Source organism: Orbicella franksi, chromosome 3 (assembly GCF_964199315.1).
Source record: "Orbicella franksi chromosome 3, jaOrbFran1.1, whole genome shotgun sequence".
NCBI classification, from domain to species: domain Eukaryota; kingdom Metazoa; phylum Cnidaria; class Anthozoa; order Scleractinia; family Merulinidae; genus Orbicella; species Orbicella franksi.
Window position 1 is genome coordinate 23,622,495 of NC_138147.1, and position 12,537 is coordinate 23,635,031.

General features: G+C 39.8%; 1 pseudogene; it reads left to right on the forward strand.

The window, feature by feature from the left end:
- Positions 1-961: 961 nt before the first annotated feature.
- On the forward strand, positions 962-10,237 carry LOC145482759 (monocarboxylate transporter 3-like; annotated as a pseudogene).
- Positions 10,238-12,537: the final 2,300 nt, after the last annotated feature.

Below are 12,537 nucleotides of genomic sequence, written 5' to 3' on the forward strand. Positions count from 1 at the left end.
TCGGTCCGTAGTGGAGAAATATTGATCGAGATCTTACATATAAATAAATGGCTGAGACTGGAAGTGGCTGACAAGGTAAGCATAACTGGAAACTATAAAAAGACAGACAGGAAGACTCTGCGGCTTAGTAACACATCTTGTAAAGGATAGTGTCGGGCGAGTTAGATTTGAGAACACGCTTTTCATGTTGCTTTCAGTTCTCTGAAAGTAAATTGAATTTGCTCGAAAATTGAACGCTCTTGAACGAGCATCCATTGCTGTTTATTGCACAAATGTCAAGTTGAAAGAAAATTAAATTCGGCTTGAATATATCACGATGTTTGAACACTAAAGAAACCGCCACATTTGTACAACAGATCGTCCTTATTATATATTTTCATTATTCGTGTCACCTACATCGCTTTTTATATCACGCACAGTGGAATATTTTCTTTACATTTCCTGACTATGCCGTAGATCAGCGAAAGCTTGGAATTAAAAGAATAACAGTAGCTTAAGACCTCAGTTGAACCGTCTATTTAACCATCCAACATGTTACTGAAAGACAACTTCAAACGTTTACTTTTAAAATATTTAGAAAAAAGTGGCAAACTAATTCGTGACTTCAAATGTTGTTCAAATGTTCAAATGCTATTGTTTATAGTGGTCAATGCGCATAGCTACACCTAGCTAGTTCACAGGCACGCCACTTAAACTGAAAAAAATTATAAATATATCAACTGAACATAATTGGCTTTAAAAAATTTCCAACTGGCGGGAGGCAGAAGGTTGGCCATTTACAACATGACCGAGGAGTCACTTGCTGTGACGATTATTTACTTTTTCCATTTATCAAGCACTTACTTATAAGTTGAGGTCAATGACGTTTTTCGGATCTCCACATAAACGCAAGGAAATCTTACAAATTTGTCAAATTTTTAGGTTGGACCTATCGCACGCTAGGCGGACCTATAGTCACGCGTCATGCATTACACCACTGCTGTTATCATCGTTCAGTGCGTCTTGTTGGCCTATGGCGCCCCGAGCTGTAGCATTATTATTGTAAATGATGCGGATAAAAATCACCTAAAAGTGCTGTCTTTGCACAGCTTTGAACTCATGGCTTATGTACAGGATGAAAGATGGTCGTAGCTTGTTTGTTTCTCGGCGACCGTTTCTTGGCTAGCTGCTATGGGATTTATGTTCAGTTTTTGGAATTTTCTTTCCAGCATTCATGGCTTATTTTCAAGAATAAATCTAGAGAGAAAACAGGTAAGTTTCACACATACATCATGGTTGCTGGGGAAAACACAAAATTTAAGAAAAGCAAACTAACTTAAAGGCCCAAGAATGTCTTGCCGGTCACAACACTGCCTCACAAACCTATTGTTTTCATTGATGTTCATTGTTTTTCTCGTTCTTTTGTCCTTTTGTTCTCTATTGTTTTACGTCGACTGTGTAAGAGCCGTTGTCCTGTGTTGAAAAAAACATGTTCAAATGTTGTTTGTGTTCAATGCGCTTAGCTACACCTAACATGCCACTTGAACTGAAAGAAACAAATATACCAACTAAACAGTACCGGGACATAAAATAGGCCTTAAAGACCTTAAAAATCCCAACTGGCAGGAGGCAGAGCACTTGGCTATTTACAAGCATGACCGAGGAGCTGAAATAGGGTCAACCGAGAAGTGCTCAGATAGCGGAACGTGAACCCGCGACCTGCGGATTTCAAGTCCGGCGCCCTAACCCACTCGGCCAAAACGGATATCATGTGCAAATGTATCTCCCCCTGTTTTTCTTTCCGTGTGGATTTCATTATTGATATGTGCCTTGCAAGACTAAAGAAGACACCGTGCTTTAGTTCAGTGATGTTCTTCAGAAGAACTGCAGTTCTTTTCGGGTTTTATTCATGCACTGAATAACATGGTCGTCAGACAGTTCTTTTTTTACAGCAAGTTTGTCGTCACGCAAGCCTATTGGTTGGTCACGAAATCTTTTTGGAAGGATGAGGTTATGAAAATTTGGCTTGGGTTACAAGTGGTTAACGAATAAATTAATCTTGCCTGATGAATGTAATTATTGACATGTTGGCAAAGTTTTAAATGAGGAAGTTCACTTGAACCTTCAAAGAAGGAATTACTTTTTCTAGTGAAGGTCACTGGTACTTCTTGAAAACTTTATCACAAAGGACATTATTATGCTGAACAAGTGAAATGGCTGAAAGAGCATCACTAGTATTCTTTATTAATTTGTTTGCCATCTAATGGAAGATTGCACTGAATTGCCCTCATTTATATGAATCTGATGCTGCTGGACATTTTAAGGTGTCGCAAACTGTTTTTTTTTTTCTTTCTTTCTTTCTTTTTTCTTTCGTTTTACAACAAGAACTTATTCTACTTTACAATAATACAACTAATAAGGGCAATACAAAGAGTAATACATCCAACAGATATAATATTACTACTTAGCCATAAACTGTTAAATGATAATACTGTAAAATTCCGAAAATAAGCCTCTCTGTGTATAAGCCCCTCCGTATAGAAGCCCCCCAAATCTGAAACGTAAAAATACCTCCTGTAGTAAGCCCCTCCAAATATAAGCCCCTGGGGGCTTGTATTTGGAAATTATCCTCAATTATACAAACCAAAGCAAACTACACATAATCACCATTATCAGGGAACCTTTTTTAGTCATAAAAGAATGATTCCGTGCACTAAAGCAATGTGGTCAACAAGTGCTGAAGCAATTTTTTTGAAACAATTTTTTTAAAAGGTAAACTAGTGAGCAGCACTCTGCGAACTTCAATTGTAAAACTTGTTTATTCTCCGACGCATTTCATCTAACTATCGTAGACTTCTTCAGGGAGTTTTACAAACATACATTAAACGCCTGTATTTAAGCCATACTGGCGGCTATTTCGATGGCCACATACCGCAAAGGTTTGGCTGGATTTACGAAAGGGAACAGGCAAAGCTGTGAAATATTTACGCAAGTCGTGATAGAGTTTTGGGTGCCACAGTTTTAGCTAAAAAAATTTGACGCAAATTTTTCTTCAATTATAAGCCCAGCTAATTTTGAAACGCAAATTTCCCTCCTAATAATAAGCCCCTAAGAATATAAGCCCCTTCTAAAAATAAGCCCCTCAAAAAGGTCTTTTGAACAATATAAGCCCCGGGGCTTATTTTCCGAATTTTACGGTAACCAATATGGTGTACATTGTTGTTGTTGTTTTTTTTTTCTGAATTTTTTACTCAGTTCTTGATTCATCCAGTGAGGCATCTGAAGATACTTTAGAAATAAGATTTCACCAATGCTTAAAAAACAAGAAGCTATGTTTTTGTCTAGAAGAAAATTTGAAATTTGTTACTGGACAGTACAGTACTTAACTTAATACAATGACTGGAGCTGTGGCTAGCAAAACACTCAGTTCTTTTGCCTCCCTGTTGGGCGAACATAATGTGGACAGCCCTATCCCTTGGTATCAAATTAACTACAAATTCTTTTTGACTGTAAGATTTCTTTTTGTACATTGTTTCTTTTTCAGCTTGGGTAGGTTCACTTACCACGGCACTCATTAATTTTTCCGGACTCGTATCTGGAGCCGTTATCAACAGGTTTGGCTGCCGTGCTACCACTCTTTTACTTGGGGGATTCTTATGCGCATGAAGCCTTGGCCTCTCCTTCCTGGCAAGAAACATTCTTACGTTGCATCTCACCTAGTGTCCTTTATGGATTTGGCACTGGTCGTGTGTTCTCTGCAAGTCTTAATATCATTAGCAAGTTCTTCAAACAGAGGTGATCATTGGCAACTGGGATTGTTTCATGTGGGAAAGGAGGAGGGGTTCTTGTCCTTGGCCCCCTTTTGCAGACTATGATTGATGCCTTTGGCTGACAGACCACCTATCGAATAATGGCTGGTGTGGTTCTATTCATATGTTTGTCTGGACTCACCTTCAGCCCTAACATTAAGAGTGATAATGCTGAAAATGCCTTGTTAGAAGTGGAGACAAGGACCAGCAGTGCTGAAGCTGGTGTCCAAAAAAATCAGAGTGGACTTGAAGGAGCAGTTAAGACTGTTGGTGGACGAGGAGAAGAAAGGATGTTATGTGTATATTACTGTGTGTAAGGAACCCAAATTTGTGGCCTTGGTCACATCGGCATCTGTCATATTGTTTAGTCATGTTGTGCCCCAGATCCATTTGGTAAATAGTATTTAAGATTTTTATCATGTTTAGGTCACATGGAGGACTCAAGCATTAAGAATTCTCACCCTCGTCAGTTAAGAACAAATCCAAGCAACATTTGCAAAAGCCATGCTCAGGACAACAAATAAAAAAAAGTTGATAATTGAACCAATAGAGTAGGAACCTCTATCCTAGAAAGGCTTTTTTAGAGCTTTAATTGGAATCTGAAAATGATTTTTGTAGAAAACTACACGCGGCCACCGGACCCTCCCAAGTAATAAACTCACCTTCCCACACCCTCCCCCTGCCACTTCCACGAAAATATGTAGTTGTTAAGGACGTTCGTGCTAATTGTTTCCGCGCATCCTTACTGCGCACGCAAATTCACACGCCACGCCATGCATGAGAACGCGCGCTAAGAAATAAAATTAACAATGATAGGGCAGATGGCCATTGCTATAGCTTTGCCTGGATTTAACGATCTTGGAAGTTCGGTGTCGTGACCTCTACTTTTCTTTCCAGAAACAGATTTTATTTACAATTATCTCCATATTGTCTTGTCCAAAAATAAACAAAAAAATCAATATGGGAAGTTACAAAAAATTTCAAGATTTCTGTCCACGGGACATCGAATCCTGTCATCTTGCGGCTGCAAGGCGCGTGAAAATATGGTCGCTAAATGCGAACTTGTTCTTTAAGGAACCTCACCAGTTGACTAAATTCACTTAATAGGTCCACTTAAACAATATTTGGCAGAGAACATTTCACTTCAATGATCTAATTGCAATATTTTTGGGCTTACAGACACTGTAGCTTAATTCGCTAAAAAAGCCCGCTTTTTTCAGATTTAGGGTGTTCTTCCAGGCATGTTTTCTCCGAAACTAAGTCGGTAACTCCCCGTTTTTTTACATTTCTGACATAGCTAACTCATCATCTTACAGTGGTAAAAGTCTCAGAAAAAAATCAAGGTTGGAAAATTTTCGCGCGAACGTCCTCAATTTGGAAACATTGAGTTTTCGATGCTTAAGTTTAGAGATCATCGAGGGAATTGTAAGAGTTGCTTGATGCTTAGCCGACCCACTTCAGCTTCTCAAGTGATCTCCAAACTCTCGCGAGCATCCATAACTAGTTAGACGCAAAGATAAAGGCTAATTCTTTCATAATATAATAACAGAGACATTTGGCATCGATCGAGAAACATTTGGCAGAACGCCTATCTGCTAGAATTTGTTGCCGTTGAATCTTGAGATTTTCGGGACTAGAAAAACCGCACAGATAGAACACTTGGTTAGACCTTTCTACTGTTCGCCTTTTTAGAATGAAATGATTTGCTCGTTAACTGTCAACTAAATATTTCTGTTAATTTCCAGGTGCGATATTGTCAAGATATCGGAATTACCGCTGGCGCAGCATCCAGACTCTTCGTCTATTATGGACTCACTTTTTGTGCTGGGAGACTGATATCTGGTCGACGGTGTGACTTCCAGAAAGTCAACACGTTTTATGTCTATCAGGCAGCGGAGCTGGCCGTGGGAGCATCAATTTTGGCTGTTACTTTGGCCATATGATACATGGTTTGTTTATTACAGCATTCAATGTTCTACTAATTATAACGTGCGTGAGCCCATCAAAAGTCTCCATTGCCCTTGGCTGGGAACTGCAAATTTCCTCGTTCTTTCTGGCCAGCGCTGCACCAGTTGCAGGTATGCTGATTGGCGTTGAAGGTTTTGAATGTTTGGACAATTTAATTAATCAGACTGATTTAATTTTGGAACTTCTACTGTCAAGCTTCTTTTGAAAAAATTAATTAGATTGATGCCCATTTTTCGGACGAGTGTAAATATGGGCGAATAGCTTCCGAAGTACGTCCGGATACTTTCAGGGTTTTGACATCCTTGAAACCAAGTCGAGTTGCAGCTTATAGCTTATATAGGTATTCGCGAGGCCGAGTGTATTATTTGCTTCAACTGTTTCTTATTGAATCTACTGGAACACTGACACACTGATCGACAAGTAATGCTGATCCGTGTTCTCATCATATGTCGTATAAGAACTGCCGTGGTTCCCTGCCAACAGCTCCCACATGTGTTATGTAAAGCTGGTGCTTAAAGGGGTGTTTTACACCAGTTTCGGCAGTATAGGATGCAGGGCTTTCCAATCCTCACACTGCCCCACGGCTATGCCATGTTGATGAGACCTAATAAGGCCGAAACAGCTGTTCGTGGCATGACTTTCATTTCTGATTGATATGGCTGTATGCGTGTGTAAGGTACTGGTCAGGCCTATGGTTGGCGTTCGAGTTTGTTACTTACGTTAAGTGTTCCTTATTGAATTTACTGACACACCGACCAGCACATCGCATAGAAGAACTGCAGAGTGATTCCCAGCCAACAGCTCCCACATCTGTTATGCACGGTGGAGTTGACACTTAGAGTGGTTTTTTTTTTACACTCGCCTCAGCAGTGAAGCGCAGAATACACAGGCCAGGTTATGCCATGCTGATAGGGCCTAAAAAGGCTGATACAGTGGTCCATGGTTTTCACTGGATTTGCGTAAGGTGCTGGCCAGGCAGTGGGTTGTTGTGCGAGTCTGTCGCTTGCTTTAAGGTTACCTTGTACCTTCAGAATGAAAATTTTTTGAATTGTCGTTTTTAGGGACCGTTCATTTTTTATAAGGTAGGGGGGGGCTGGTGGGATTTGGGGGGGGCATGCGAAAAAAAATGGCTTTCGAGGGGGAGCCATCCCAAAAAAATAAGGGGAAAAGGGGGGGTCACGTGAAATATTTTAGTAAAACTTTAAAATGGCATAATGTTTGAATATCAAAAAAATTGCTATAGAATAAACATAGAAGGCAGGATACAAATTTATTACAAACTTTCCTTCTGCTTTAAAAAAACGTTTGGCGACAAAAAGCATTTGTAGCTACTGAAAAGAAGTATTTAACACTGTTATTTTCGAATGCAACTTTCACTGGCACTCATCTTCATCTCCGCTGTCGTCGAGTTCTTCGTCGCCGCTTGTGCTGCTATGGGAGTCTCTTTCACCAATGCTGCAAGAAGCAGCAATGCTTTGCGTCAGAATGTACTCTTCAGGGTACATGAAGGTGTAAACATAATCTCTGACTTCCCGCTCAAGGTTGGTGGTGATTCTGCTTCTTGCAGCATTGGTGAAGTAATTCCCTTCCAAGAGCTGTGCGATGTATGGCCCATCTCTTCTAAATATCGACGTGGCAACATCCTCAACTTTAAGACACTCTTCCGGGACGGCCGTTCTAGGAGGGTACACAAGGCATTGTGGAAGATCATTTCCTAGCGGGTTTCCAACACAGATTCCATAAACTCGTTGGACGTTGTTTTCAGTCCGCTTCCTCTTTTCTTCATTTGACTTTCTGCGATTTTCTTTTTTCCTTCTCCTTTTGTTGATGTGCTGTTTGAGTATGCCCTTGAATATGCTGTTATAATTGCTCTTCTTATTTTCTAGTGCTTCCATGTCCTACGTGACCTTCGTCAACTTAGCTTCTGTACATTTGATCTGTTTTACATTAAAACTGTGGGCAAATTCTTCGCCCTGCTTTAAAGCAAGCCCATTGGACTGAAAGAGTGTGGAATCGTGTTCTTTTACATCTTTCAATATGACATTCAACTTTTCCACCATTGCTCTGTGCTCTTTGATGGAGAAGTTCAGTTTTCTTCCATCACTGGGTTTCAACTGGTACCCTTGCATGGAAAACTCACTCGCCCTTTCTGAACAGCCATCCGCACCTAGAAAAATTGCTTCTGTTGCTTGTAAGATGTCAAACTGCCTGGATCGTTCAGCTGTAAACCTTTTCTTAAACTACTCGTCGCTTTCGCCATTATTGCGTATTTTGGAATGAGCCTCTTTCATGATGCTCATGTAGTAATGCGCTCTTTCCCCGATTGGATTAACAATATAAAGAAGAAAGAGCATGGAAGTGGCAGGCTGGTTTTATCTGATCCAGAGAGCGTTGCTCTATTTGCAGATAGGTTTATTGTCAAATCGAAGTTTGTGGTGGATTATCTTCAGCATCTTGAAGTGCTGGAATTTAAAAGGAAAAAGAGAGCAGAAGAAAAGGCAAAGTTAAGTAGGGAGGAGGATTATCCTTGGACTGAGTTGTGCGAAGATCTAACCAAGCTTAAAAAGCTACGTGTTCCAGAACTAAACAAGTACTCAAACCACCACGGGCTGAAGCAGCATTTGAAAAGCAGCAAGAGTGAGAAAGTAAAGGCAATTGTAAGACATTCATGCTTGCAGCAGAAGAGTCCTCTCAGAGCTGGCCAACCAACACTGAGAAATGCCAGGACATTGACACAAAATGACAACAGGGCAAGTGCTGACAGCAGTGAAACGGATGAAAGTGACAATGATGAGTATGACAGTGATGCCATTGACTCTGGGGTAGAAGATGACTCAAGTGACGTCATTCTTGCATTCATCAATTCAGATGAGGAAGATGCCAATGAGAAGCCAAATGCCACACGCTCAGGGCGAGCCATAACTAGGAGATCCGAAATTGACTTCTCTTTCTTTTGATTTGTTTTTTAAACAACAGCTCTCTTTCGTATAGAGATTGTAAATATTGTCTTCATAGTGAGCACAATAACGTGAAGTAGGGGGATAATAGAGAAATATTAAAAAAGTTGAAATCTAAATATTGTTTGTTCAATTTTTTTGGGGGGGAGGGGGTCATCCCAAAAAATGACCGCTATAAGGGGGGGCCATGTGAAAAAATTGGTAAGCTGAGGGGGGGTCATGCGATTTTTAAATGGTGCTTCCCAAATCCCACCAGCACCCCCTCCCTCATAAAAAATGAACGGTCCCTTATTCGTAAAAATGACTTTGACCTACGAGCTTCCAGACAAAAACAAGAAAATTAAAAATATACACCGAGGAAATGTTCACAGCCGTTTTCTACATGAAGTACATGTAAACGTTTCCTATTGATTGACAGCTAAGTGATGTTTTCTCAAAACGTTATTTTCGCTGGATGGGGACACTTTGGTTTGTCAGATCTCAAGCCAATGTGGTCAGTTGAAAGATTAATTTAACGAAAATTCTAAGAATTATTTTGTTGAGAGTTTTCTGTGCGGTTACTCCCTAAATTTTTAGAGCAATTTTGGAAATGTTCTGTAACTTCTGCAGTCGCTTTTTAAGCGTTTGGTTTCCAAACCTCGAGGAAAAAATAAAATTCCCAAAACAATTTAAGCTTTATTTATTAGACGAATTCCCAAAAGATCAAAAGCTGCCGATGATTTTTTAAAAGATAGGAAACGAAAAGTTAACCGCAGGTAAATGGTTTATTGTTAGAAACGCATGCATTAACCAAAAAGAGGAAAAAAGTAAAACGAAACAAAAAAAAACAACAGTGGTAATAACCCAAACGATCCGGGATTTCAACCCGGACTTCCCGATCGAGAGATCACGCCACGATAGCATACATTTTTGTTTTCGTCTCACAGGTCTCATGGCCGACATCTTGGGTTCCTACACGCATGCCTTTTACATGTCAGGTGCCGTGGTAATTGCGGGCGCGTGCATTTCTTTTCTGTTACTTTTTACTAATACGAGGGAGCCTAGAGAGTTATTTTCTGATCTTTGGGGGCTGAACGGAGCAATGAAAGAAATCGTTACTGTTGCTATGGACACAGAGCAAGGAGAGGAGACCCAGACAGATTCTAGTTCACGAGAAAATTTCATTGTTTGCACGAGTGCTGTTTAACCGGTGTCTTTTCCTTTCTCACTTTAATTAAGGTCGATAGGCTGCTTCTCACTACATACCTTTCGATATAAACCGATTTCCACAACGAATCCATCAGTGTCGGAGGTCTAAGATACCTGTGTAATTCGAATTGGGTACGACCTTTTTAAACGTGGCTCAGCGGCCTGGTCTTGCAAATACTTTACAATCCGAAACGTTGTTTCTTAGTTGGGCGAGTTAGGATTTGTGTTCAGTTTTGGAATATTTTATCTTGTATTCATATAGATTACTTCAGTAAATCTAGAGAGAAAATGGGTTATATTAGTTGCATACGATATATCCTCCAAGGTTCTCCTCAAGATCTGTCCTTCCAGAATTAAGTATTGAATTATAAAGATTTGTTGTTCTTCCAAATATTAAATTATCAAGATTTGTGATTTGGCCTGCGAAATATTGAATTTGCCAAATATTAAATTTTCAAGATTTGGCCTTCCGAATATTGAATTTTCCAGATTTGGCCTGTGCCAATTATTGAATTTGCCAAATCATGAAACTTCAAGAGTATCCGCCTAAAAATACCGGTGTTACTGTCCTTGAAAACACAACCCCATGTTGGCATACCCAAACAGTATATTCACAATGATAGATAATTCAACTTACAGTGTTAACGGTCCACCTCCATGAAGGAAATACATCAAAATTAATGTTGCAACTGCCTATAGAATGGCTCCGTGGGAAGCTTAAAAAACTAGGAGCTAATGGTAACCTCGTGACCTGTATGCTACAAAGACTGGACTCCCACTTACCTGTCCATATAACACCTCTCTTGCTAGATTCATATTAATAGCATTAATAGTCACTGTAAAACGTAAATATTAATCGTATTATATGAATCTAGGACGGCAAACACCAGAATCAAGAGAGGATGACCGAGGTCATCCTCTCTCTCATCTGAGCGTAAGAAAGCTCAGACAACTCAGCATCACGTGCATTCACAGCTTTTTTTGGAGGAATATTTGAATGGCGCGCAAAGTATTTTAGATTTCCTTAATTAAATTTCATGAGGTTTCAACATATCTTTCACTGATTTTTGACTTAATTGAAAATGAGCGAAAGCAAAACTCACCAGCGAAAAATCACAGGTAACATATTCAATCCCGAAAGGCGAAGGCCTTTTGATGCGGACTGTATTCTTAGCCTATGAAGTCTAAAACGTGCTATACCAAACAGGGAAAAGAGACTTATAACAGCGGAACTTCTCATTATCAAATCGGCTTTAAACTGGGTAAAGATATCTTCCAGAAAAGAAAAACAATGATCCTGTTCGTCAATCGGTTAAGTGATATGTATCAGAATGTTTGAAGATCAAGCTCGGTATCTTTAAGTCAACGGTTTAGTTTTGAGTGTACCACGCATAGACGTCTGCGCAAGTCTGACCACTGTTGTCATCCTCATAACATTTTTTCCAGTCCTGTAGATACCATATGCGAAACTCCTGACCAGTGGATACAGAAAGTGGAATGGAAAGCTTGTTAAATGTCAGTTCAGTTGAGTTGACATCAATATTATCCAGGCGATAAGAATAATACCTGCAACCATCGACGTTTCCGCGTTTAAAGTAGTCTGCAAGTGAGGGAATAGGTTGGTTATCGTGAGTTATGACTGTCAACAGTCTCCTATCTCTATAGTTGGAATGAGTGCATCCCCAGAAGGATGGTGGATCCCTTGGGTTACATCTTAACGACCCGTTCTTGTGAACAAGCTTGAACGTTTGTATGTGTCCACTCTTTTTAATTTTGAAAGTTCCATATGCGTCGCCACGAGCTCCAAAACACACAGCATCATTGCTGATCTTCGTCCACTGTTCTAAAAAAAAAGAGTTTCACAGGTGAAACGATTAGCACCAGTGCTTGCATTGTTTAAAAGACGTGATAGACATAACAGAAATTTACTTTAAAAAATAATTTAATTTGTAGCGTTTGTTGTGCATAAGATGTAGGCATTTTGTGCGTTTATAACAAACAAACAAACACCAAAAGAACGCGATTCCATTCAAATATAAGAGTAATTTGAAGCTTTACAAAGGAAACGAAGAAACCAAAATTGAAGTGTTTTTCATTTTTTCGGAAGTAGTTGAATGAGGCTTTATCTAATACACGAGATAAAATAGGTTCTATCGCTGTACTTCAACCTTTTCGGTCAGCACGAAAAAAATTGGTTCGCATTGAACAACTTTATGATAATTCCTTTCATTTATTTTCTTGTTTTTAAGGGGGGGGTGTTGGTGTTATTCATCGACATCAGACATCAATCGATTTCTTTCCTTTTGTTTCACGCACCGTGGAAATTGTCTCCATTGATCTTGTTCGACCCCTTAACAGGGCCCACCCAGCACTTTTTTTGGGCAGGGGCTTAATCACGAATGCGTAAGCGTGACATCGCTGGAGCGGTCCGTCAGGTATGCTCCCCAGAAAATCATGTGTGCGATTTTAAGGCTTATAAAGTGGCGTCTAAATAGCAAGCGTATCGTAAACAATTACAAAACCCCCAGCGCTTAAGAAGTAGTGCTTTTACAGTACATTGGTAAGCACTTATCATCAGGTCTTTAAATTCGATATCAAATCCGACTTTGCACAATGAACTTTACTCCACCTTTCTA